This window comes from Phocoena sinus, chromosome 4 (genome assembly GCF_008692025.1).
Source record: "Phocoena sinus isolate mPhoSin1 chromosome 4, mPhoSin1.pri, whole genome shotgun sequence".
Classification (NCBI taxonomy): domain Eukaryota; kingdom Metazoa; phylum Chordata; class Mammalia; order Artiodactyla; family Phocoenidae; genus Phocoena; species Phocoena sinus.
Window position 1 is genome coordinate 144,734,541 of NC_045766.1, and position 26,902 is coordinate 144,761,442.

Here is a 26,902-nt window from a genome sequence, read left to right on the forward strand (position 1 = left end):
CCCGCACAGGCCGGACGCACCTTCGCGTCCCGCTCCCGGTGCGCCCTCCAGCGCGGGACTGTGCGGGCCCCAGGCGGGCCGGCGGGGGTTCTCATGGGCGGTCCCCGCCGGGTACCCCCCCACCCCGCCCTATGGCTCTCTGCGCCCCGGCTCCCCGTCCCGGATATCCACGTCCCCGCTCCCGTCCCCAGCAGACCGCAGGAAGAGCCCGGCGCAGGGTGCGCGCGCGCGCCCGTGCTGCGTCGCGGCGTCGCTCCCCGGCGTGCGCGGGGCCGGCGGCGGGGGGTGCGGGGAGGGCGGAGCCGATACCGAGGGCGGAGGGTGGACGGCCTGAGGCGGTGGCTGAGGCGGCGGCCGGTCCTGGCCTGCGCTCGGGGGCGCGCTCGGGGCGCGCTCGGGGCCGCGCCAGGCCACGGGCAGCGCGCCGCAGCCCCGGGCGGCCGAGCGAAGCTCCGCGGACTCGCGGTCCGAGTCTCGGTGCGGCGCGGAGCGGAGCGGCCCGCGGCTGAGGTGAGGCGGGGCGGCGGGGGCGGCGGGGGGTGGCGGGGGCGGCGAGGCTCTGATACCGCGGCCCGACCACGCCGCCCAGCAGCGCGGTGGCAGCGCCGGGCAAGCGCCGTGGCCGCGTTTATGTAAGCGCCGCCGGGCAGGTGGTGAGGCCCGCGTCGGGCGCGCGGCTCGAGCGGGACCGGTGCTGTCCGGAGGGGCTCTCCGGAGGGGGCTGCGGGCCGCCTGGCGAGGGGAGGTTTGCGCCCGGGACGGCCCCGCGTCTGCTCCCCGCGCGTCTGCGCGGGATGCTCTGCGCCGCGGGAGAGCGAGGCTGCGCCCCGGGATGAAGCTGCGCCCCGGGGCGCGTATGGGGAAGTCCGGAGATGAAGGGGAGGCTGCGCCCCGGGAGGGAACACTGCACCTCGGGATGAGGCTGCGCCCCCGGGAAGGCAGCCTGCGCTGGGGACAGCACTGTCCTCCTCCCCGGGAGTGCCGCTTCTGCTCCGATGCGCTGCGCCCTAGGGAGGGAAGGCTGCGCCCCGGCACGAGGCTGCACCCAGGACGGCCCCCCCGCCCCCGTCCCCTTCGGGAGGGCACCGTGTCCGCGCGGGATGCCCTACTCTGCGGAGAGTGCAACCCCCAGGGTGAGGCTGCGCCCACCGTGAGGCTGGCGCCAGGGACGGCCCCGCGTCCCTTCCCGAGGGCGCAGTGTCCCGCGTGGGATGCTCTTCGCCGCGGGCGTCCCGGGGCGGGGAAGTTCCCGCGGGTGCCGGGGCGTCTGGAGCGATCCGGAACAGTCTGGGGCGATTGGGGGCTCGAGGTGAATTCTGACGTGTTCAGATCTGCGGTAGGAAAATTACCGGGTAGTGATGGGTCTGGAGGAAGGTGTCAGAGTGGGCTGTTGACGCTAAAACGGGTTGGAGTCCCAGTTGACATGCTGGGGAAACCTAAAATGTGTTCTAATTCCTGTTTATACGTCGGAGACCCGCAGCGCCGTGTTTGGTTCGCACTTCGTATTTTTAGGCCAGCTGGTTTGCGTAAGGTTACTTTCTAATCGTGGTTAGCTTTCAGCCCTCGAAGTATAAGGAAAAGTGGCTTGGTGTCAGACTTGCTTCTCGTACTCTTAGTGCCCTAATGAATTGATGATCAGTAAGTTTTGAGATTAGAAATATTTCATTAATCCTCTTTGTTCTCTCTTAAATTTACCGTATGTTTTATTCCTTTGAAAGGTGCCACCTAGAGCTGCATTTTCCGAAACACTGGGTTGTGTTAAGAGCAGTCCTGGGCAGCGTCTTTTGATTGCCATCTTTTCTTTGAGGCTGAGATTCTTTTACCTTTCTGCTGAGGGTTCCCTGAGGGGAAAGGGAGAAGGAAAATGTAAAAGGTTGGCTGGTACCTTTCCTCCTGGGTGTGGGAGTTAGCTGCCCTCCTTGCAGGGTCCCTCCAGGGACAGGGTCCCCTCCGCAGGGTCACCCACAGCAGGGCTCATAAGTATCGCTGAGACTCACTGAGCTGTCTGGCGATCCTGCCCTGCCCAGGTGACGGCAGGGACACACACTCGGGCTCTGCAAGGAAAGCATTGTCTGTGAGCAGTGCCCCGTTTGATGTCTGAAGGTTCCTGGGACTGAATATATCCAGCTACGCCTTCAGCAAAATTTGAAGCTGTAGTTGGAAGGGGAAAAAAAAAAGAGGCCTTTCTGCAGGGGGCAGTGGTGGAAAGAAAATTGGTCCAGCTCTGAGAAATTGATGACACATGTATCTCGAGATACAGCGTGCTCATGAGGTCAGTCCCTGGGAGGGTGAAGAAAAGGATAATTAGCGAATAACAGCTTCCACAAAAAACTTCTTGGCTTGTACGCTACTTCAGTCCTCTGTGAATTTACGCGTCTTAAAAGCATTCCAACTGCTTTTAGATTGGAATAAGAAAAATTTTTTTAATTTATATTTGTCTGGTGAATGCACAAAGCAAACAAATTCATTTGGCAAAAGTACTTAATCCATGTCGTGCTGTGCCGGGCCCTCCCTGCTTTTGGCTCCTGGGTTACGGTGCTGGGCAAATTAGGCAGAGTTCAGAGAAGTTCAAAAGCTGGCAGTGTGTTTCATTAAACACTGTTACAGCATTACATTTAAAAAATAAAATCTAAAAACGTGTACCACTGAAATCTTTATTGATAGATTTGAAAGTATAAGCGTGCAGACTCAAAAGGTACAAACACATAAGAAAACCTCGTGTCACTGCATCCCTAGCTGATCAGTTCCCGGTAACTGCTGTGACCAGCTGACTATGTACTGTCCCAGCAGTAGGCAAAACATATACACTGTTGTATATATGTTTTAATATAGTTTTTAATATTTGCTATAAGAAACAGTGCTGCACTGAATATTTTTTTCTACATGGGTGCAAGCAAAACCCACTAACCATTTTTTATTAATCACCAGAATTCATTAGCTGTAAGCTTTATTTAAGTGCTGGGTTTTATTCTCCTCGAATGCTCTGATGAGCTATGTAAGTACTTAGTACCAAGGAATTTATTTCAATAGGTTGGAGATAGTTAGAAAGTACATTTTGGAGGTTAATAGGTGAAAGTTATACATTTACCAGCCTATAAAAGACTTGTTTAAGAAAAATCGTCAGGGGAATTCCCTGGTGGTCCAGTGGTTGGGACTTGACGCTTTCACTACCGGGGCCCTGGGTTCGATCCCTGGTTCGGGAACTAAGATCCTATAAGCTGCGTGGTACGCCAAAAAAAAAAAAAAAAAAAAAAAAAAAAAAGAGTCAATCTTAGTATGAAACTGAAGAGCTTAGAGAGGTCCAGTTTTATTGGAAAACTCGATCTTTTTGTGTCAATTTTCTAAACCACAGATTTCCAAACCTACAATTTGGTGTGATAGAAATGCTGCTGTTTAAAAACAAAACAAAACAAAACAAAAAACAACTTTTGGAAAGTATGTTCATAATACGTGAGGTAGGAAAGGCAAACAGTGAGACTTTCGTTTAAAGACCGTACGTTAAAGTCATTTTGATGTCCTTGTTCCTCGAGTGCCTTTCTTTGGAGTTACGCTTCGTTTGGAGTGTCGACCGAGGTATTCACCTGGCCTTGCTGCCGTGCTTGACAACGGTTGGTCCCAGGCCATTAGTACCAAATTATCACAGTTTTTTGGTGGTCTCATTAGTACTGCCGGCTGCCCTCCTCCTGTATGTGTGTACAGTGTTCTAGGAGTGTGCCAAAAAACGACTTTGTTTTTCAGTGTGTCTTTGTGGTGGATTGAAAATGTGAAGACGGGGCAGAGGCTGCGGGGGAAGTAGCCCGGAGGGGCCTGGTATTTTTATGGGAAGTGCAGTGACACTGCTTGCATCTAGGGCAGACTTGTTTCGCTCATGTGGTCCCCCCACAGGTACTGGTATTTGCCCTGTGCCAGGTACCGTTCTAGGTGCTGGAGACGGGAGTGAACACAGCAAGGGTAGTTCCTACCCTCTGGGGGTTCACATTATGGGGGAGATGAGGTCCTAAGTGCTGGCCAGAGAAAACCATAATTTGAAAAGATACATGTACCCCAGTGTCCATCGACAGATGAATGGATAAAGTAGGTGTGGTACATATGCACCGTGGAATACCACTCAGCCATAAAAAGAATGAAATAATGCCATTTGCGGCAACATGGATGGACCTAGAGGTTATCACACTAAGTGAAGTCCAAGAAAGACAAATATCGTATGGTATTGCTTGTATGTGGAATCTAAAAAGAAAAAAAAAAAAAAGATACAAATGAGCTTAATTCCAAAACAGAAATAGACCCATAGACATAGAAAACAAACTTACGGATACCGAAGGGGAAAGTGGGGGCGGGGGAGGGATAAATTAGGATTTGGGGATTAATGTATAGACACTACTATGTATAAAATAGATAACCAACAAGGACCTACTGTAGAGCACAGGGAACTCTACTCAATATTCTGCAATAACCTGTATGGGAAAAGAATATAAAAAATAATAGATATATGTATATGTATGAATGAATCACTTTGCTGTACTCAACTATACTCCAATATAAAAAAGAAAAAAAAGTCCTAAGTCCCAACAGGGGCAAATCAATCTAGCAGGTCGGGAGGTCTGAGGGGGCTGGGCGCCACCTGGCTGGGTGCTGGCACAGGGAGCTCTGGAGTCACAGCCTCAGACCCAGGGTCCAAGCTTCCTGTCCTGGGCTGATAATAGCCCAGAGCCCAGTGTGGCCTAGGGGTGGGAGGGAGGGTGGCAGGGAGTGAGCCCAGAGGCTGGAGGGCTGCCACTTGTGGGAGCAACCTGCTGGGGTATGGAATTTAGATGGTGATCTCAGCCTTACTAGGGCTGCCTACCTGCCTGCCTGCCTTCCTGGTTGACTTCAGAGTTTTGGACAACAGAATGACATGATCTGATTTCTCTTTGGAAAGAATCACTCCAGCTGTTACGCGGCTACTGTTTGTCGGGAGCTTGTGGTGTGCCAGGCCATTTAAGCACTTCACATGCATTAATTAAAATCTCATGATGGTCTAAAGGCAGGCGTGACTCTTAGTCTCCTGCCTTATATGTGGGTAAAGCCAGGTGCAGAGTGGCAGAGGGAGTACTGCCCTGAGTGTCCGCGCCGCAGGGACTCTCCCCCTCCCCTGCCCTAGGCAGAAGGGGAGCATCAGGGGCCCACGGTGACCCGCCGAGGCCTGGCACCAGGGCAGGCGTGGGGAGATCAGATCCCGCTTCGTCTGTAAGTTGCAGCATTAGTTTTTGTACTGTTAACAGGAAAATGTTGCCAGTTTGCCTGTGACACAATGCTTTCCGCTCACTTAGGTGTCATTTATTGAAAGAGCGCTTAGACTTTAAGCATATAGACTTTTAAAATCATGGCAGCCTTGTGCTTTCATGAAAAAGGAAAATGTGAGTGAAGTAAAGTAACGAGAAAATGTCTTCACCTTTAGGATTTGGTTCCTCCAAATCAGCCCCACGGCATGGTCCGCTGTGCTGTCACCGTCTCTTGCCGAGGTGGCATTTCTCACGACTGCACCACTGCTGTCTCTGGGACGCGTCCAAGCTGCGGATACAGGATCCGCGAGTTTGGACGCTCTCTTGATCCTACCGGCAGGTGTTAAGGAGAGGTTTCCGGTCCTTAAAGGATTTGTGGACTGACCTGTTGATGGGTCACATTGCCCTGTCAGTCACGCCTCCTAGAGGGACGGCTGAGTTCCTGCGATTTCAGAGTCGTGAAGCTGTGGGAAAACGCGGGTCTTAGAGCGGAGGCACTGTGGTGTGTTTTGCAGGCGGCCCATCGGGATTGCCAGTAGTCTCTGCAAGATGGAACAGCCCAGAGCGACCCCCAGGTCGCTGGGTGAGGAGCAGGCTGGCGAGGCTGTGAGGTGGGGAGGCGGGCCCACGGGTGGGCGGGGTCTCTGTGCCGTGCGCACCAGGCGTGGGAGCTCGCGCGCTTTGATCCTCCTGGGCTTCAGTTTTCTCTCCGGGAAATTAGGAGGAGCAGGACCTGGTCTTCTGGGGTCGGTGGGTCGAGAGCTGAGCTACTGTAAAGGGCCCAAAATAGTACTTCTCTAATGGTGCTCAAGAGGGCTTCCTTTGGCTCAAGAAGAGGTTGGGGCCAGATATGTAAATTTGGGGGTCATCTGTGTAACTGCTGACGTGTGAGACCGTAGGCTGGGCTGTGGATGTCCACACAGAAGAGCAGGAGGGTGCAGCCTGAGCCCGGGGGCTTTGGGCAGGGGGTCCACAAGAGGGGGAGGGCCCTGGATTTGATAAGAGGCGGGTGGCCTTGCGGTGGGGAGGGCTGGGTGGAGGGAGGGGTGGAGAGCATCGAGGTGGCGGAGCCTCTGGAGGAGGACAGGGTAACGGGACAGAAGCCGGAGGGTTGTGGACTCAAGGGAGTTTTTAGTTTTGATTTTTAAATGAGAGTGATTGTCATATGTTTTGGGCTGACGACGGGGATGATCCCGTGGAGAAGGACAGATTTCCAGTGCGCTGGGAAGGGACAGTTGCAGGGCCACAGTCCTTGGGACGGTGAGAGGGGTGGCCGGAGGCAGGAGCGAGGCAGGACCTCTGTGCACGGGAGCCTCGATGCACTTCCGAAGTATTTCTAAGAGACATGCTGCCCCTCTGAGAGGAGGGCATAAAATAAAATATAATTCTGTGCTCAGTCCAGGAAACTTGGGAATTGTGCTGTAGGACTTAGGATCTAGTTTCTTATTAGCTTCTTATTGTGCTAAACACACCTTGGGGCAGCCTTACTGCATGTGGAAGTAGCGTTTTGCTTTATTACAAAAAACCTCACTGGTCTCTAGACGTATCCTCGGCTTCACTAGGAGTTGGCACCTTTACTCACCAAATTTAGCGCCACTCAGAGGACTGAGCAGACTTGGCTCCTGGCTAGTGCTTCCTTTGTCTTAAAGCTCTGGAGGGAAATGCCAGTTTTGCATCCAGGACGGGCCGCCCCCACCTCCTGGGAGGCTCGCGGTGTTGCTTTGGGCCCTGCAGGCTTAAGCCCCGCGGGGGCCGCAGCGCTGGCTTCTGGTTGCCTGGTAAAATGGTAAAGCATCTGCCCTGCATGCCAGTTCATACTGCTTGTGGTTATTTTTTTTTTTCGGGTTTGGAGTTCCGAACCATCAGCCTTCTCTGTAATGGAGTCAGCAGGATGAAGGGCGCGGGCCCCCCCGCCCCCGACTCCTTGCGCTCCAGCCGCGCGGTGGGCTGGGGGGAGCTGGTTCCCACTACTCTGCCTGATCGCGTGCCCCTGCCCCGCGTGGATGTGGACAGGTTTGGCTGAGGGCCTTCCCTGGCCGGATGCGGGAGGCGGGAGAGGTCTCTGCCCCGGGGAGCCAGCCTTCCCTCAGGGCGGCCTGGCCAGGCAGGGCGCCCACGTACTGAGCCAACGTGGAGGCCGCTTATTGGAGTGGCCTCTGTCGGGGCATCCGTGGGGATGCCAGCTGTGCGGGCTCTCCTGGGCCCAGGAAGGGCTGGCAGCGAGGGGATGAGGGGCCCCGGAGTGAGATGGGAGGCCCTGGCGGAGGACAGAGGCCTGGTCGGAGCTGTGCCGGGCTGCTGGGAGGAGAGAGCAGAGGTGTGGGCTGACGGGTGGGGTCCAGGAGATGGGGGGCCTGGAGGGTTAAGAAGGGCTCTTCGAGCTGTGGATGCTGAGACCAGAGGGATCTGAGGTGGGGATTCTTATCCCCTGGCGTGTGGTGTGCAGAGTATTTATTTTGCTCTATACTTATGTGTGGTCTGTCAGATTCATCATGTGTTGTTTGTGGAGCGCAGGCACACGTGTGCTTAGCTTCTGTTGGGTAGGATTCGCTTCCGTCCGTCATTCCTTGCAGTCCTCACGGTAGACGCTGCCTTGTGCCTGCTTTTCAGATCAGGACTGACAGAAGAGGTTCAGTAACCTCCTGGGAAAGTGGGATGATATCTAGCTGACCTTGGTCAAGACCTCGCTGCGTGCCAGCCGTGGTGGGATCGCTCGGTCTAGTTCACTCCCCATGATAACCTTAGGGCTCCGCCTCGTGCAGCCATCCTCACCCCCTTCTTACCTGGCTCACCTGAGCCTCCTCCCGCTGCCGTCTGTCCAGGCCCAGGCTTTAACTGGAGGCTGGATCAGAGCCCTGCACCTGCCCTCATTTCAGAGCTGTCCTCTCCCGCCGCCCCTCTGGCTGCCCCCCCCCACCCCCAGCCCTGGGGCCTCGCCTCCGGCTTTCTGGCGGGCTGCACTCCTCCGTACCCTCCCCTCCCCGCACCGGGTGCCCTGTTGTCCGTTCTGTTCGTCTGCCCTCTGTACCCACCACTCCCTCCCTTTCGTCAGCCTGCCTGGCAGAGTGGAAGCCTCAGGAAGGCAGGGGTCTTGTTCTGTCTTTATCCTCAGGGCCCAGAACGACGACTGGCAGATAGAAGGCACGCACCAGTTTGCTGAGTGAATGAATAACTCTTTCTTACTTTTATTGTAGGCAGTAGGATCTGAACTGAGGCTGCTTGCCTCTGAAAATGCGTTTTTTCTGCCTGAGCCTACCGCACCCCTCCCCCCACTCCTATTGTACTCGGGGAATCAGTCATAGGTATGTGCCCCATATGTCTGTGTTATCTCCAGATTTCTGTGCTTTTCTTTGTAGAACAGAAACGTTTACAAAACATTCAGAATTGCTCTAAAACTATAAAGTGCAGTATAGCAAATTAATCTGCTGAAAACAGAGAGTCCTCAAGTCGAAAAAAAAAAGATAGCTCTGTTCTGTTAACCGCTTTTAGGTGACACGTAATTGAAACGCGTTGTCATAAGAAATAACAGTACCTGTTGCAGAGAAGTAATATTCGTAACTACGTCTTGGGGAAAGTGAGAATACTTTGAATAATTCCAGAAGGCGTCAGAAAAGCAACCAAATAAAATAAAAGGATTTAAACATTGGAAGGAACATAGCTTCACAGCTGTCCGGTAGGGGAGCCGACAGAAGAGTTGGCTGGAAATTGGGGCACTGGGCCCTTCGTCCCAGCCCGGCTCTGACCTGGTGGGCTGTCCGCTGCAGGGTCCTCGAGTGTGAAGGGGGTGGTCTAGTTGGTGATGTCCAAGGTCACTCCATTTCTAGAGGACTGTTGTACGCAGGAGTCGAAAAACAAATTCTCAGTGCTTCGAGGGTCATTCAGGCAGACGTCAACAAATGTTTAACCTCCGAGCAGCCCTGTGTGAAAAGCACGCAGCGGCTTTGGGTGCACAAGAGGCTGGCCTCGGCGCAAGGTGTCCTGTCACCTCCCTCTGGACCCACAGCTTTCCCGGAAGAGGGGAGCAAGGTGGGCCAGCAGGCGGGGCCAGGGGGTAGAGTAATGGGCTCTGGCTTAGCGAGAAAACACCAGACCCCGGGGAGCCCGACTGATCCCTTTCTCTGGTTTCTTACTCTTAGGGGACGAGACTGTGTTACATGTTGAATTAAATTGGGCGAGGACTGGTTTTTCAGGTTTGCAGGTCTCGAGCTTGTCAGAAATGAGTAAAGGTAACGCAGTAGTAGGTAATATTTCATCAGCCCTCTTGTATCCGGGAAGCGTTAGAAACCGAGGGTGTTAACACACGCGTCGGGCAGGTTGGAGAGTACGGTTCAAAGTTGCTTTGTGTTTGCGCCTCTTCTCGCGGGCCGTGCTCACAAGTCCGGTTTCTTTTCTCGTTCTGGTTGCCAGCAGCCCAAGTCCCCTGCCGCTCCGAGTCTTCCCTCGCTTAGGGTGAGTGATCTCCCTGAGGAAGGAGTTTGCTCAAGGACGTAGGGCAGCCTCTCATCACCCGCGCGGGGCCGAGAGACGGCACGGTTCGCAGTTCCCGGTGGGCCGCTGTCGCCTCCCGATGCCCAGCTCCCTTCTCTCAGCGCCGTCCTGGCACCTTCTCAGGCTGCTTTGCTTGGGGGTGAGGTTTTGTAGGTGTCAGGTGGGCACAGCCTGCCTCGTCCGCGTGCTGTGGCAGTGCGAGGACAGGGAACCGGATTTCTGGCTTCTGCCTTAGGAAGGGCAACTCACCCAGGGAGATGTGCCCAAGAAGGGGCGGGTGGCTGCTGGGCCTCCACAAATGCAACCCCTGAGCGCTACGTGAAGGAGGCTGGAAAGCATAGTTCACGCAGACACTCACCTGCTGTAGCCTGAGCGTGAACCGCTTGACGTCCGTCTCTGGAGGTGTAGTTCCAGAGGCTTAGGTGCTTGGGCCACAGTTTAAATAGCAGTGGTGTGGCCTGTCATGTCTGCTCTCTTCTAGGTGTGAATGAAATTAATGACATCAAATGCACATTTATTCGTCTTGATCATTTGGAATTTGATTCCTTTTCAGAATCGGAATCTACCCAAAACAGTAGTCAAAAGGAATTACCGTTCTGAGTTGGTCGTCTGTGTTAGGTTTTACCACATGCCTGTTATGATAGAGTGTTCTTTTGGCGGGATACTTTAGAGGATTATCCTTTCTTTCTTAATATATTAAAACTTCATTTTCATTAAAAAGCTACCTAAACGTTTAAAGGTCCTCGTGTAGTGATTTTTTAAACTAACAGTTCCAGGGCAGTGGCAGCACAGGCGGTAAATAGTGGAGACTCACTTGCTGTGGGTAGAAACTGGTACGGGGGTTGAGGCTGAAACCCTAATCCAGGAAGACGTGGAGTTTGTAGGCATGAACTGTAGGAAGTCAGAGCTGTGAGAATTTAGGGCCGCAGCGTTCAACTTAGATTTGACCGTCAATGAAATCCTATGGAAAAAAACCTTTTCCATCAAGTGTCAGCCGGTTTTTAGAAGGGCTAAGATGACCACCTCTGTGTCAGGACCGCTGGCTCGTGGTCCTTCTGAATAAGCGGTCCAGTGTCAGCCACTTGCAGACCAGGCTTAAATCCACATCTTCCGACGCCTACTCTGGGGTTTTTTCCTCTTTGTGTTTTACTGGTGTCACGTAGTAGATGGTTTTCACCCACGTGCACATGAATGAGAGACGTATTTGATCATTGCAAGTGACGCTTTCTGTTCTTTAATTTTATCCTCTAATGAAACCGAGGGTGTTGATGATGTTTCCAAAGGAAGAGCAGGTGTTGTGGAAACCAGCCCAGCGCCCCTTACATTCTCCCTCAGCGATCTGCCCTGGGCGTGCGCGGCACGGGTAGGAAGGAGCCGGACTTGAAGAATTTCAGCGTTTCTCACCGGAAGCCTTGCTACAGGAACGGGAGGGCTTTGCCTGTAGTTAGCCAAGACTTCGAGCCACGCCGCAGCCCGGGAAAGGTGTGCTGGATTTGGACTCGTGGGGCAGAGCTCTGCTGCGAGGGAGCCGTGCTACGTGCCCGCGGCCCTGTCCGCGGCAGGCGTGTGTTTTTCACAGGGAGACCCCCCCGCCCAGGTGCCTGCCCAGCCTCACTGGTGGTGGAGGGAGACTGTACGGATGGTGCGGACGGTCAGCCCCGGTCCGAGCGCCCATCTTTGAGTGCTCGGGAAGACGTGGGCAGGAAGTACAGCTGGGGCAGGCACTGGGGGAAGCTTTGTTTTCTCTTGCTTGAGAAGCTACCGTGAGATTCACCCTCAGTAGGTAGAGAAGTCAGCGATTTTCATGCATTTCTAAGCTGTGCAGCTGTTACCACAGTCCAGGTTTAAATGCTTCCATCACGCCCGAATGCTCCTTGTGTGTGTTTGTGGTAAATTCCCATTCCCACCTCCGGCCACTGGCAGCCACCGATCTGCTTTCTGTTTCTCTGAAGTTGCCTTTTCTAGGCACTTCATGTAAGTGGAATCATGCAATATGCAGCCTTTTGAGTCAGGCTTCTTTCACCTCACGTAATGTTTTTGGGGTTCGCCCATGCTGTACGGTGGATCAGTAGTTATGAAACCGCTAGGTGGTGTTTTTGGGGGAGGCCCCGAGGAGCTTCAGTTCTTTATGTCTCAGCGCAGAAGCAATTCAGTGAGAAGCAAAGTGATAGATAAGAAGTGATTTATTAGAAGAGGACACTTGTGAGTCTTACAGGCGGGTGGGCGTGAGGGTGACGTGGCCCGAGAACTTAGTGGGCTACAATTTTATAATCAAAGGAAAAGTGGGAGGAGGAAAAGACCACCTTCTAACTCATTCTTGAGTAGACGTCGTGCTTCCATCTTCAGCTCCTCCTCCAGGCTGCACTGGGGAGTTTTCTTGTCTCTGCGTGGTCGAGCCAGGACCGTCACGGTGCGATGGAAAAATTATTTCAGGTCTCAGTACAGTGCGGGTCTGAACTGTCACCTTTCCATAAATTACTGTTTTTTATGTGTGCAGAGAGCATGTCTTAGGGGTCATTAGCTTACTGGGGCCATTAACTTACTGAGCTCACTGGGCAGCATGTGGGTCTCGTGCCACCATTGTTTTATTGGAGGCACGGCTCATGCTTCTGTTACACGGTTTTGTGGTTGAGCAGGCCTGCTTTCTTGAGTGATCATTAACTTACTGTTGTCTCCCAAAGCCCCCTAAAGTTCCCTGTCTGTCTGCAGTCCCCTAATGGCATTTCTGAGCAATTTGATTCTCCTCTTCCATCCCTATCAGTTTGTTCCTTTCAGTTGCTGACTGGGACTCTGTTGAGTGGGGGTCACACACCTGTTTTAGCTCTTCGCCGGGGACGGGCGTTTGGATCGTTTCTGCTTTTTGCCTCTGTGAAAAGTGCTGCTCTGAGTGTGAGCGAGCACATCTCTGCGGACGGGAGCTTGGAGCGGGGCTCAGAGTGACGGCATGTGTGACACTGACGGCACAGCTGCTCGTGGGACCCCTGGGCACGCTCTCAGGTCTGTCTCCGCGACGTGCCCTGCATGTCTTGAATAGTGTGGACCTGTTACTTGCGGGACGAAATACCGTGGACCTGAGGTCCGGCACAGGCGACCAGGGTCTCTAGTGGTGACGCCCTCTGTGCTCAGTATAGGACAGAGGAACTCTTCCCCAGTATTTGGTTTTTCCTTTCACTCATCAGAGGAAGTCAACGAAGAACTATTAGGCGTGTTAAAAACCACACTCAGCCTGCAGACTCCGTGTGCTCAGCTTTGCCCCTGCAGTTCCCTCCTAGGGATTCAGCCTGAGGACACGCCTCCAACAAGATGAAAACACAGGTGGAAGTGAACTAAATGTCCAGTCGGGGCGGGTGGGTCGACTCTGGGCGACCGCGTCACAACGAGCCGTGTGGAGGGGTGGGTCTCTGGCGATTTCCAGAACATGCGGGAAGGGAGCAGGGCTGAGTGCCAGAGGGTGTCGAGTGAGCTCCCTTCACGTGAGAAAACACGCATATCTGTGCCTCCGTGCAAAAGGAAAACAGGAAGGAAAATCAAGGACGAAAGGGATTGGGCCCTGCAGGGGTGGTGGTGGGACGCTGGAAAGGAGAGGGGGGCACAGGTGGCTGGAGAGGTGGGCGTGGGGCTTCTCTTAGTGGACGTCTCAGTACAGCCCGACTCTGGGAACCGTGGACCCCAGAACAAAATACATGAACCTCAACCAGGATAGGATTGGGGGGACCCAGAGTGGGATACAGACAGAACCAAAGCTCAGTATAGGACAGAACAATAACAGAGCTACAGCAGGGGTGGGGTGGGGAAGAAAAGGATCAGCTGGGTGTTGGAAGACAGTACTTTTCTAGATTCTGTAAAGCCACAGACAGAAAGGGCTGCACACAGTACTGCCCAGAAACTGTCCGTTTCTCCGGGGGGTAAGGTTGCGTCGCGGACGTGTTCATAAGGATGGAACAGTGAGTGTGTGGTGGGAAGAAGTTGCAGACGAGGGGAGGGGACAGAGGAGCCCAGGCACTGGGCTGGAGCCAGGTGTCAGCGTGCACCGAAGTTTTGAGCATTTGTCCATATGCCAGACGGTGCAGAGACACAGATGTTGGTGCTCAGGCCACACAGCTCCTTACCCAGTCCCCCGAGGACACCCAGGTGCTTTCTCCGAGCAGAGGAGAAGGGGTCCTCCGAGAAGATGCGACTGGACCCCCTCATGGTACAGGGAAGAGCTCAGAAAGGACAGGGCCACGTGGGTGGGGAGAGGGTCAGAGCGGGTGGCTCTGAGCAAGGACTTGGGTGACGATGGTGTTGGCTTGTAATCCGTAGAATAAAGTAAACGTCCATCTCTCTGCTGATATACATGAATAAGGATCAGTAAGCAGGGAGAAGGGGAGCCAAAGGATCCCAGTTACTCAACGGGGGAGGAAGGAGGAAATAGGCGATCACCGTGAGGCCGACCCCAGGGCGATAGTTACTTCAGGCGGGACCCAGGACTGGCGCTAAGTTAGTGAATGAACGTTTGAGGAGAAACAGGATATTTTGCTAGTCTCAAAGTTATCTCTTCCCCAAGTCACTTATTTATTGAAAAGGGAAAAGTAGTAACTTTAGAGTGGAGAAAGCCAGCAGACACCACCTCACCCAGGAGATCGATGTGATAAGACAGGTCGCAGTCATAGCTTCTCCCCGACGTGGGCATGGGCACAGCGTAGGCACCAGGAAGCGGCAGGCAGACCCCGGGAGAGGGTGTCCCGAAAACACCTGGCCCGGGCTCTTCGCCGTCCACGTCCTGAGAGACGGGCTTGGAGGGGCCTCAGGAGACACAGCAGCGAAATGCAGTATGGGCTTTCGAGGGGCTCCTGGGGCAGAGAGGATGTTAGTGGGAAAACTGGTGAGATTGCGGTAGTGGAGCTCATGGTATTGTCCTGACTTTGATCATTGTTCAGTGATGCCATAGGTAGATAGCTAGTGGGAAGCAGCCGCATAGCACAGGGAGATCAGCTCGGTGCTTTGTGACCGCCTGGAGGGGTGGGATAGGGAGGGTGGGAGGGAGGGAGGCGCAAGAGGGAAGAGATGTGGGAACATATGTATATGTATAACTGATTCACTTTGTTATAAAGCAGAAACTAACACACCATTGTAAAGCAATTATACCCCAATAAAGATGTTAAAAAAAAAAAAAAAAAAAAAAGATGTGACCCTTAGGAGAAGCTGGGTGGGGGCTACGTGGGAACTCTGCGCCGCTGTGCGCTGTCCCCACCCCCGCCGCCGCCGTCTTAGCTCTCCGCGACTGCCTCGGAGGGAGGGTTCAGCGTCGTCCCAGGGAGAGACACTCTCTTGCCTTCTCACTGGAATTCTGGCCACCTCGAGCCCCGGTGTGGAGCATTCTGGAGACAGGCGTCCTGTACCCGTGGCGCGGAGGGCACGGTTCTTGCAAAGGGGGCATCAGAATCTCCTGGACCCGGTGGGAAGAGGCGCTGTGACCAGAGGCGCAGGACCTCGCACATGGCTACAGGGGCTTTCCTAGGTGTCCTTGGTCTTTTGATGTTATTATTTTTTTCCAGAGAGAAATTTAAAATTTTTATATATTCAGATTTATCAGTCTTTTCCTTTACGACTTGGGTTTTGAGTCCTGTCTAAGAACACTTTCCTATGTCGGGAGTCATTCCTCCTTAATTTCTTTCAGCAGTTTTATATTCTGTTTTCCACATTTAGCCTATTAATCTGTGTGAAGTCTGTTTCTATACAGTTTGAGGCCAGGACCTAATATTTTTTCCTGTTGGCTAGACAGTTGCCTCGGTCACTGCACGGTCTGGTCGGCCCTTTGCTCAGCGCCCAGAAATGCCACTTGTATCCTTGCCTAAATTCCTCCTTCAGAAGGTGTCATTTCCTCTTGCTTGTCATTGTCGGGTACCAGCTGTGGAGTTTTGCGTGTGGATTGTGTCCCCAGCTCATCCTGGGGAGAGGATCACGTTGTGCAAGCAATGCCTCTTCCTTTCTAATTTTTGCACCTTCCCCTTATTCACTGGCTGGAACTCGTGGTGCCAGGCCGGGTGGGGTATTGGGACAGTGGTGGCGACCAGCAGTCGCTTCTCTGGTTCCAGCTTTACTGTGGACGCCTCCCATGCTTCCTCACTGAGGGTGATGTTCACTGTAGTCGCTTTGTACATGCCCCTCACGTAGTTAAGCAAGTCGCCGTCCCACTTTGCTGAGAGTTTTATTAAAAGTAGACTTTATCAGTTACAGCAGTAGAATTTTATCGGTTGCTTTCTCTGCATCTGTTGAGATGGTTGTGTGGTTTCCCCTCCTATCCGTTAATATAGTAAATTTCATTCATAGATTTCCTGATGTTAAATATTCTTCATTTGCAGGAAAAACCTTCCTTTACTTTTAACACTGACAATTAAATTTGCTATTTATTTTAATGTTTTCTCTTTTTCAGAATGAGTCCCTCCTCTCCCCCCACCCCACGGGCTTTTTTCTGAGGCGTAGTTTACGTACTGTAAGTTACTGCAGTGGTGTGCTGATAAATGCTTAACAAATGGCTTTTTTCGGTGGGCGGGACTGTAAAAAGCCCTGATTTGTAGCATTTGCCAATTTCCGTGGCATAAATGTTCTCACCGTTACCTATTTCAAGCTACTGATGGGCTGTTGGCTGGTGGTCCACAGCATTCCTGAGATGTAACAGTCGTCTCTTGAGGTGGTAGGAGCTGGCCCAGCTGCTGAGAGCCTGGTGGGCAGCCTGGTGACGGCCGTGCCTGTGACCATCTCAGGTGTCCTCTGTGGCTTCCCCTGCCCACCTGCATTCAACACCGCACCTCCCTGGGGTCTGACCTTGGTCACCCTGGGTCCTTACCTCGGTCACGCTGCATCCTCGCGCCGTCTTGAGACCTAGCGTTCTGTCCTGTGCGTTCATAGCACCTCATTCCCCCCTGAGAACAGCCTCGGCCACCTTGTTTAAAGATAGTAAAATATCGAGCTCCCAGTGAGTTTTATTGAGAAAGTGAGCGTCCGACTCGTGATTCCAGTTGTGGCACTTTATTAGAGAGCAGCGTGGCTTCTGTGATGGTGACTTGCCTTAAATCTGAGGGGCTGCTAGCATCGTTACAATTGCGTAACTTTTCATCTTCCTTGGTATAGATTAAGGCTTTTTCCGTTCACTGATCTGTGTAGTCATTCAGCAGACAGCTTTTGAGCGTCTACTATGTGTCAGGCACTTGGATTCCAAAGGTGTAGCAGTGGGTAAAGAACCCAGTCTCTTCCCTCGTGGAGCACAGGTTCTGATATACCTTTAAGTTGCGTGTCTTTCTATTCTTACCATCCTTGCCCGTTTTCTCCTTGCTCAGACACCTACTTGTCTTTGCCCCCGGTGTTACCTTAAATCAACCCTGAATTAATCTGATTCCTTCCACTGCTTCCGTTTTGAAACTCCCTGCTTCGATGCTAGTTGACGTTTAGCTTAACTACTTATATAATTATTTCTGCTTTTACCAAATTTTCACAATGAAAAGGCAAAGGTGATTTTGACATTAGGAAAGGTGAGTGTTTTCAAAGGGTTGCGACAGTAGACTAACTGGAGAAGTTTAGTGAGGTGACGCTCTTTATGGTGTGTGGCCTGTCGTCCGAGGAGGAGCCGGGGACGAGCTGACCTCTTCCACTGCAGTTCTGGGGGTCCGAGGGCTGCTGCCCACCAGCATGGTCTCTTCTAGCTCCCGACGGCGTTAGGGTGTGTGGGGCTGTGCTTCTGGTAGCTGCGCGCTCGGTGTGGGGGGGAGTCTGGTCACCGAGTGCTCTTCCGTGTTTGCCGCATGCCCTGGAACCATGTGGGGTGGAGGGCGGGACCCTGTGCCCCTGTGGGCTGCAGTCCAGGGAGAGTGGCAGGCCACCCTGGGGAGGAAGAGCTCGAGGACCTCGATCCGGGGTAGCTGGCGTGGAGGGCAGGCTGGGGAATCGGGATGCAGGCTGGTGGGCCCGAGAAGTTCACCTGCCCGTAGTTCTGCCACACTGATTGGGAGTTCTGCCTTTTTAATCCTTTGCAAAATTAGTTTGTTTTTAATTTAAAAGTCAGTATTTTATTTTGATAAGAAAAAATAGTTCTAGTTTATTTATTCAAGCAACTTAGAACACCTCAGAGATCAACTTCCCTCCTTGCTCTGGAGATGCTGGGGGAGCAGTCAGGGTGTGAAAGCGCAGCTTGGGCGGGTCTTGCCCCTGGCCCCGGGCAGCCGTCTGCAGGGAAGAACCTTCCAGGGAAGGACGGGTCCCTGTGCTGCTGGGGCCGTTGGCACAGAACGTGTGGCCTGGCCCTCGGTCGAGATCCAAAGCCAGCACCCGTTCTCGTTCCTCGCCCCATCCCGCTTGACACCTTCACCCTGTGGGGCCTCTGTTGAGCATGGACAGAAACTCTGGGGTGACTGACCGGGCTGGCCCTCCTTTCTCTTTTGACCATTTTGCAACTGGCTTATGAGGGCGATTTAAAAATGGATGTCAAAGAAAACATTTTTCATGGGAATAAATACCTATTTGGGGGGGGGGTATAGTTATACCTTGGAATTTAGTCTTTGAAAGTAACAGTTATGGGGATCAAGTCTTAATGTGAAGGTTGAATCCTCATAGATTACCTTTTTTGTTTTTGTTTTTGTTTTGCGGTACGCGGGCCTCTCACTGCTGCGGCCCCTCCCGTTGCGGAGCACAGGCTCCGGACCCGCAGGCTCAGCGGCCATGGCTCACGGGCCCAGCCGCTCCGTGGCATGTGGGATCCTCCCGGACCGGGGCACGAACCCGTGTCCCCTGCATCGGCAGGCGGACTCCCAACCACTGCGCCACCGGGGAAGCCCCTAAAGATTACCTTTAAATCTTAGAATCAGAATTCAGGAACCCTTGTCAAAAGTAATTTTCCGTTGTTGTGCTCCTACTGGCTTTTAAAAAATGGATACGTCTTATTTATTTGTACTTAAATGTATGTCAGACTAATACTAATAGTATCACAGAATAGGAAAAACAAATCATCTTTCTATAAATATTAAAGTAATGAGCAAATTAGGGATTGTACAAGAACACAGCAGATGATGTGGAGGAAATCAGTGAAGCTCTTAATGGCTTAAATCTAACTCTTGAGTAATTATTTAAAAACTTTTAGTAAGTAAAGCCTCTCAATCCTATAAAAATAGGAGTAATTCATCATCACACGTTTGTATTTTTAGTTCTTTGTCTTGGAGATAGATCCTGGGTCCTAAAGATATCAAAACTAGTATCACATCTGGTTTTCTAAAGCCAAGGAAATCTTTAACCTGTTTTCTGGAGCCAGCAAGGTAATCTGTTACTAGGCCGTTGAACCCTTTTTGGGGAGTCTCAGGTCATCCCCTCCCCCCCCCTTACACAGTCGGTACAATGAAAACCAGGAAACCCAGGCTCTGAGATAAGCAGAGTCTTGGGAGGACGGAAGCAGCTTGGCTACTGACACACTGTGGGGTCACACCCGCCTGCACGTGACTCTGGCCAGGAGGGGCCTGGCGGGACCCCGGCTGGCAGGCACTGGGCCCCGAGGTGCGGAGTAGCTGCCGGATGCTGGCTTCCTTCGCACTTCCCGGCCGGCTCCGGAACCGGATCCGGGCCATGGGGTCCCTCTCATGCCCTGGGCACCGCTGTCCCAGCTCAGCTTACACTCCCGTTGGCCGCTTTCCAGAAGCACCCGCGGCATCCCTGGAGATCATCGGTCATCCGAAGAGAGAAGCGGGGATCCTGTGGGCGCCGCCCTGGGAGCCTCCCTGCCGCCGTCCTCTGACTCCGCGGCCCTGGAACCACCTCGTCCCCCTCGGTGAGGCTCTGCTGTGCGCGACTGGGGCTGCGGTCTGTCACTGTGGGTGCACAGCTGTATCTGAGAGGAGCCTCTCCTGGGAGGAGGCCGCGGGGCCCAGGGCCTGGGGAGGCACAGGCCGCGCTGCGGGGCTGGGGGGCTGGGGGTGCGGGCGCTGCCGGCGGGCCTCCTGGATTTCTCAGTCATAGTCCAGAAACCCTTTCCTCCGCGTCCCCCTCCCCCCCCCCCCCCCCCCCCCCCGCAAAGCACCTTGGGGCTGGGCTTCGTGTCCCCGCAAATGGGAAGCTCAGAAGAGGTTCAATAAAATCTAATCGAATAACCTGCTTCAGGCGTTTCATATTCAGGGTGATTTGTTTAGTTGCCGTCTCCACTTGCGAGTCGTCTGATTATTTGTATGGCTCTAGGTGATTGTAACCTCCTTATTCAAAGCGTTTTAAGAGGTGGTTTCTTGTTTTTAATGTTATGTATAATGTCCTCTTTGAAAAGATGGGTCTCTAGTGGTTTTGTGTATGAAAAGTGAGGCTCTTTTCAGATATGGAATAAATCAAATTATTTGTTCAGAAACGTCCAGAAGTAGATTTCACAGCTCTGTGAACAGCTGGGTTTAAAGCACAGTCTTTAATGTGTATTTCGAGTCTCACTGAAGACCCAGAAGATCAGCTCACGGCAGGCTGCTTGCCTGTCTTTTTATCGAGGGCAGGGCTTCCCAAGGGCTGTGAGCCCACTTTGCACCTAATGCTATACATAGTTTGTTGTCTGAAATTACCTTTACGTGGGGAAATCTTTAAGCAACATTTGGAAAGTTTTGGATTCGTTCCCTAGGGTTTTGATGTGGATCTGGTGGAAAATGTCCTTTGCGTGTTTTGGCAACACCACCACCAGGTGCCCTCACTGCTGTCTGGGCTGGTGTGGTCGCCAGTCGGGACACTGCCTCTGCCGGGAGAAGCAGCCCCGCTGCTCTGGGCAAACCCAGCCCCACCCCAGGGCCCGAGTGTCTGCTGTTCCTCCCGCGGCGACAGTCGTTCCCCAGGTGTTCACGGGGCTGCCACCGCTCCCCGTTGAGCCGTCCCCTGGTCGCTCCCTGGCCTCCCCTGTGCCGTTCTTGTCTGTGCCCCGTGTGTGAGCACTCGACATGCCCTGTCTGTCTGTTTGCACGTGTGCTGTCTGTCTCCTGCCCTGGTGTGTGAGCTTCTGGAAGCCCGAGGCGCCCTGGCCACTGGTGTAGCAGGCCGTTGGTCCCGGGCCCGGGTTTGGCTCATGGTTGCTTTGGCAGCAGGTAGCAGACCACCTGGCTGCTGTGGCTTCCGACTCCTGGGCCTCCCGTCGGGGCTGGGACCCTCCGTCTCGCCACCCTGCTGTTCCATCGTCATGTGTGGCTGCTTGGCCTTGAGACGGCTGTTCTGAGGGGAAGCAGGGGGACGGGGTCTCTTGCAGAGGAGCAATTCAGGGGCCCTGCCGCCACCTCGCCGGCAGGGAGGGTATCACGCGCGGCACAGACCGCACTCCCCAGAATCAGGCTCTGCGAGGAGGGGTGAGACGGTGCGGGGGAGGCCAGGGCCTGCCTGGCAGGGGCTTTAGAGTGTGAGCTCCTGTCGTCTGCACCCATCACTTCCCAGCGCAGGTTCCGGCCAGGAGAGAGCCCCACACCGCATAGATGGGCCGACTTTATGGGAAATAGAGGATGGGGCACTCATCTTTCATCTCAGATTAGACAGACTGACCCACCTGGTGGTGAGCATGGTGGGGGCAAGTGCAGGTGCCCTCTGCAGGGACGAGCCCCTTCTGCACAGCAGCCCGAGGGCACAGTCCCTGGGGTGGGCCGCCCTCCCTCCAGACCATTGTTGCCCACGCCTCGCTCCTCGGGGATGAGCTGGCTTCTCCCCACAGGGTGACGGGAGCAGGAATGTGACCCCCTTGTCCCCTGTGGGCTTTGCCGTCTCCCGTGAGGGAAGCCTGGATGCGGGGCAGCCTTGGGGACGGCGGCCCCGGCCCTGTCCTCGTGCAGCCCCCGAGGCAGCCCCCCTTGTACCTCTGCGAGCCCCCCCGGAGGACCTGCTGACCCTCGCCCCCTTCTTGCTGCCTCGCTCTCGGCTTCTGAGGAGAAACCCACCCAGGGTCGATTCCAGGACAGTCATGAGAGCCGAGGGGAGCCTCTGGGGACACTCGTCTGGCATTTGGGAGGAGTCCCCGCCGCTGTGTTTCCTGCAGGGTAGGGGCTGGAGGACTGGGTTTCCTCTGCAGCCCCCAGAGGTGGGCGAGAGCGGGGGGACAGGCCCCTTCAGTTCTTCAGAGACAGTGTAGTTCACCGCCAGGTGGTCCCAGTACCTTCTCCTTGTTAGTTGATGGCGAAAGAGCATAGCTTTGCTGGAAAAGTGGAGGTGGGCGTGGGAGTTTTGCTGGAAGTCTGAGGTGCAGGAGTCCGGCGGAGGGTGTGTGGGCCACCGCGGGTGGTGGTGTCTGTTCTGAGAAGTGGGTGAGCCACTATGGCGGGGGTCTGCGCCCGGCGTTGCGGTGTGGAAGTTTCGATGGTGCAGGCTGGAGAACCAGTGTGGGTGGGGCGGGGAGGTGGCCTGCCCGGAGGGAGGTGATGGATTAGGGCAGGTGGAGAGCTCGGGCACGTTTGGGGCTGCGCAGGGTGAGAGGGGGGTGCCTTTGCCCGGACAGAGCTTGCAGGGAGCCAGCTTTGGTGGCGGGAGGGCCGGAGCAGCAGGTCTGTTCTGGACGCGCAGCTTGGATGCTCAGGCAGTTGTGCTTTTCCACCTCCAGCTCCCCCCGGTGCTCTGGGCCCCCGGCCTGACAGGCAGCATTTTGCACCTCCCTCTCCAGGCTGACGTTTCACAGGCGGCCCAAACTGAACATTTGGAACCAATCACTTTATTTTCCTAAATTTTCTACCCTTTTTTCCTCCCAGTGAATGTCACAACACCCTCAGTTGCTAGAAACACTTAATTTACCTTTTTCCCCAAACCTTATGTTCAGGGTTTTAAAATATATGTTAAAAAAACTCACCTTTAAATTGTAAAAATTATTCAACATACAGAAATAAAGCAGCAGCATTTGAAGGTTCTATGAGATTATGTATGTCTGGTCTCTGGGTCACTCGTGGGGTGTGTAGGAAAGCAGAGCGCGCAAGCGGACTTACTGGGCCTGGATTTGGGGATGATCTGCCGTCACTGTGTTGGCCCCTGTCACTTACTGTCCCCAAGTCAAATGTAGCCACCAGCTCCTAAGAGAACTTGCAAGTTACAAGAGCTCTGTTGGTGGGAGACCTGGCCACAGCCCATCACCCACAGTACAGAGAAAGGCTTTGCACATCACCCAGTTGTTTTTTGAATTTATAATTTAATGAACCAAAGTGAAGGTAAAATATCTTTTGACTCCCAGGTGCGCAGATTTCCTGAGCCACATCTTCAGTTTGCTGGGATTGTCCCATCCCCTCTCAGTCTGTTCCTGGAGTGGAGGGAGGTGTGACCATGGCGTCCATGTGCTGCACACCGTGGGGTTCTGCTTTATGAGTCCGTTTCTGTCCGTGAGGTCGAGGCGTGGAGGCCGGTGAGGCGCGGGCGCTGTGTCCACGCTGGGCAGGCCCTGACGTGGTACCCCTACCCGAGGACCAGCCGCAGAGCGAGTGGGCCCAGCGGGGCCAGCAGGGTGAGCGGGCTGGGCGCAGGGCTCGGGCCGCGGGCTTTGAGCTTGATGCCGGGCAGGGCCCGGCTCTCCGAGGTGTTGCCCTCCGGGGTCGGGGTGGTTACACTGTCCGTGGGCTCCGTGCAGGTGTGCGCGGGCAGGAGAAGGGCCACCAGCAGTAGCAGCACCGGCGCGGGTGGCGCTGCCATGGCCGTGCTCTTTGGCGCGTCCCCGGTCTGGTCCGGTGGGGCGGTCGCGGCCGGCGCTGGGTGAGTCTGCTCGGCTGAGACTTTTTGGGGGTCCTGTCGGTCGAGGTCTAGGCTGCTTCACCTGGCGAACTCGCGCTGGCTGCTGTTAACGGCCTGCCCCGCGGCGGCCGCGCACCCTCGCCCTTGCACTCCGGAGCCGCTGTGCGCGCGCCGCACTGTGCCCCGCGCGCCCGGCCCTGGGTCAGGGGCTTAGCAAGCCGCCCGCGCCAGGCCCCCTCCCACCTGCACCACCCCTGCCCGGGTCCTCAGAAACCCCGGTTCAGATATTTTTAGGGGATACCGGAAAACCTTACCTCCTAAAGTATACAGAGTTTTAGTTTTAGAAACCTTGAGATTATACTTTTTCTTAAGTATGCCTGTGATATAACTAAAACATTCTTTGGCTAATGCTTTGGTTTTGCTAATGTATAACATTTACTTCCTGCCCTGGAGTTTAAGGGGTAACTCATTTCTCAAGTAAATCAGGGATCCTTTCGCTCTGGGGAGTTCCGGTGAGCCCCACCATCTTTCCAGCTGTAAACCTTCTCTTCCCAAGCACAGCGTGTTGTGAAACCTTCCGCGAATACCGTGCGCTCCACAGAGACATTTGGATATTTGGATGCTCGTCAAGTTAGCAGAGCAGAGTCTCTGCCGATGGTTAAATGGGAAAAGAGCAACTTAAAGTTGTGTGAGAGAAACCGAGCAGACACAGTGCCAGACTCGGTCCACTCCAGAGCAAGCATGCTTTATGTTTATTTTTAGTTTAAATCAGAATTGTCAGTATTCTTCTTCTTACTTAGATTTGGTCTCTACTTGTTCACAACACAAGGGTTTTAATTTTTTTACATTTTTAAAAATTGTGGAAATAATACACATCCTTGGAAATAATTATGCAGGCAGTTTAAAATGAAAAGTTTAGGCTTCCTCCCCCATCTCGCTCCCTGCAGGCAGCCCTTGCCACAGGACCACCCAGTCAGTGTCCAGTGGGAGAAAGCCATTCCCCCAGAACAGAGTTGGGGTGCTGTTACCAGAAGGAGGAAGATGGATTCAAGGTAGGCTCAGCTAGCTGTCTGCCGCAAGTGTTTTTTTTTTTTTTTTTTTTTTGCGGTACGCGGGCCTCTCACTGTTGTGGCCTCTCCCGTTGCGGAGCACAGGCTCCGGACGTGCAGGCTCGACGGCCATGGCTCACGGGCCCAGCCGCTCCGCGGCATGTGGGATCCTCCCGGACCGGGGCACGAACCTGTGTCCCCTGCATCGGCAGGCGGACTCTCAACCACTGCGCCACCAGGGAAGCCCCACAAGTGTATTTTTTAATGTGTAACTGCATCTCCATAAACGAGCATATAAAAAATAGTGAGGGTTCCTTCCTAAGACTGTGTAGGAAATGCCCAACACGATCCTGGAGCCCCTGATAGTGCCAGGAAGTAGGGAAGTGCAAAAAAATACCAGCCCCCGTGGATGGGTGTAGCAGGGGGAACAGCAGAGCCAACCGAAGGAGCTCCCAGGGGCCAGAGCTGGAGCCGGTTCAGCAACAGGACAAAGTCGTATTGGATCATGGCCCGAAGCGTAAGATAAATACCCACGGGTCCAAACGGACGTAGATGAGTGATTGATAAGGAAACGGGGGAAGAGGGAATCTGCTCTGCGGGAGAATCCACCTGGTTCTGCAGACGCTCCGTCCTCGGGGAGGGGAGGGGAGCGTCCCCCGTCCTTGGGTGCGGGGTGTGCACGGCGACCTCCTTCCAGAGGACAGTGGGGAAGGGGGGGAGCAGCTGCACAGCGGAGAGACCTGACAGACACACCTGCGCCAGGTGACCGAGGTCAGCGTCCACGGTGCAGGTCACGTGACAGCACGCACCCCGGAGGGAACGTGATGAGACGGGCCCTTCCCCTCTGTGGTCTTCACTGAGGGACGTCCTGAAAAATGCCTGACTGGTCCTCAAAACTGTCAAGGTCATTAAAGACAAGAGGTCTGAGAGACTGTCACAGCCCAGAGGAGCTCTGAGGGGACGTGATGACTACACGTCATGTGGGGACCTGGATTGGGTCCTGGGACAGCAGAAGGACCCCAAGGAAAACTGAGGAAGTCTGAATAAACTACGACGTATTAGTTTCATCAATAATAGTTTATTAATATTGATTCATTAAATGTAACAAATACAGCGTACTGATGTAAGATGTTAATAATAGGGGAAGACGTGGGTATGTGGGAAATCACTGTGTTGTCATCTTAGCTTTTCTTTAAAATTGTTCTCAAAAATAAAGTCTTTAAAAAGTGTTTTCTAAAAAAAGCTAATAATTCTGTAGAAACTCCTTTTGTGTCCTCACCCTCTGCCCTAAGTATCAGCCCAACTTTTTTTTCTTTTTGGCTGCATTGGGTCTTTGTTGCGGCATGGGGGCTTCTCTCTAGTTGAGGCCTGCGAGCTTAGTTGCCCTGTGGCATGTGGGATCTTAGTTCCCCGAGCAGGGCTCGAACCCGCATCCCCTGCGTTGGAAGGCGGATTCTTTACCACTGGGCCACCAGGAAAGTCCCTCAGCCTGACTTCCGTGGCAACTGTCCGCTTGGTTTTCTCGTAGATTCATTACCTTTGTTTGTTGCCCTGGACAGTGTATCTTGTGGTTTTGCCAGTGCAAACTGCGCTCAGCAGGGAAGGGTCAGGTTGCCAGCGAGGACTCCTGGGCGAGGCCAGGGTCTTAGTGACTGTGGGTTTCCAGGGACTTCCCTTGCAGGCGTCCCTCCGGCAGTGTCTTCACTAAGTCACACAGGTTTATACGTTTTTCAAAAGTGAGACTTTTAGTCAGTTAGGACTGCGGCCAGCCCCTTCCACTGGCTCCCCCCTCCCCCCTCCTGTGCTGGGAGGCCTTGGATGGCCTTGGGCATCTGCTGTGAATCTGCCCAGAGGAAGCCACACTGGGGGTGCATGTTGGATTTAATGGGACACAGGTATGTGGGGCTGGTGGCTTCTGTGAGGAGTTAGGGGCGTCCATGTGCCGTCAGCTTGGATGTTGGAGTCGTTCTGTGCAGCTCGGGGTGTGAAGGACCAGGGCCAGTGGAAGGGGCAGGTGCCCACTGCACCCAGTGACCTCAGGACCCCAGAAAGGAGAGGACAGGTCGGGGCAGTGGAGGTCCAGCTGGGGTCTGGGCAGGGACCGCTTGACTGCGGCTTGGAGAGGACGGGAGCATGGAGGCTGGGGCAGGAGGGGGAGGTGTTGGAGGACAGGGTTCCCGGAGCTGGGAGCTGAAACCCGGTCCTGCTTGCCGGCAGTGGCCTCCAGCAAAGGCGAGGTGTCCGTTTCGCCAAGTGGGACGCTGTGAGGGGCTGGAAGCACAGGAGTGTCGGAGGGACAAGGGGGCTCTGCCTCGCCGGGTGGGAAGCCCGTGGGGCGCAGATGCCACACGCGGCCCTGGCGAGCATCCTGCCAGCGGCCCAGGGGCTCTGCTCGGAGCTTCACCTCCACACACGCTCCCCCGAGAGGCTTTCTGGGGT

General features: G+C 54.2%; 1 protein-coding gene across 8 annotated transcripts in view; it reads left to right on the forward strand.

Annotated features, from left to right (window-relative positions):
- Window positions 1-392: 392 nt before the first annotated feature.
- Window positions 393-26,902, forward strand: part of ADARB1 (adenosine deaminase RNA specific B1) — a 117,183-nt gene continuing 90,673 nt past the window's right edge. For 6 of the 8 annotated variants that reach the window (XM_032631115.1, XM_032631112.1, XM_032631113.1 and 3 more), the window contains exon 1: window positions 410-510. The gene's annotated coding sequence lies outside the window, so the exon portion shown is untranslated. Of the gene's footprint in view, window positions 511-19,460; window positions 19,540-26,902 lie in introns of those variants that run through there. The other 2 variants (XM_032631121.1, XM_032631117.1) reach the window with 2 other exon arrangements.